Source organism: Notothenia coriiceps, unplaced genomic scaffold, assembly GCF_000735185.1.
Source record: "Notothenia coriiceps isolate Sejong01 unplaced genomic scaffold, NC01 NC01_scaffold00019762, whole genome shotgun sequence".
NCBI lineage: Eukaryota > Metazoa > Chordata > Actinopteri > Perciformes > Nototheniidae > Notothenia > Notothenia coriiceps.
The window spans coordinates 104,854-105,366 of record NW_011352463.1 but is presented as its reverse complement, the minus strand read 5'-3'; positions in this window follow the sequence as shown (position 1 = coordinate 105,366).

The window sequence follows — 513 nt, the reverse complement described above, 5'->3', positions numbered from 1 at the left end:
ATAAGGTCTGTGGAAAACAAACCTGTTTGATAAATGCATGTTTTGTTCAGCCGGATAATCTCCACATGTCTACCCTACTTTTAATTTTCGAATCAAAAATCTAATCGCCAGAAGCAAAATGCTAACGTTATGCTAAACGAACTATAGCAGGGTCGCACGACTTCAACGTCACGCCAACTTAAGATTGATATTCAAACATACAGATTCTAAATGGTACAAGTTGAAGCGTTTGTTTGAACAGTTTGCAGGAGGCAGGTACTTGCTTTCAAGCAGAACAGGGCAAACAAACTTAGAGGAGTGTTTACGTGTTCGGCGTAATGACGTACAACGTCCTCTACAATTTCTGTAGTCCTATTCAGCCACTTGGTAACAACCATCGTTTTTCAGACACGTGAACTCTTCAGAAATCACCAGTGGGGTCACTGCTGATGTATTTAATGTCGTAGAACAAAACGTGATCCGTCTCTTAAATTTGTGTCAACCACAGACCTTATTTCCAGCTATTTTCCAAAA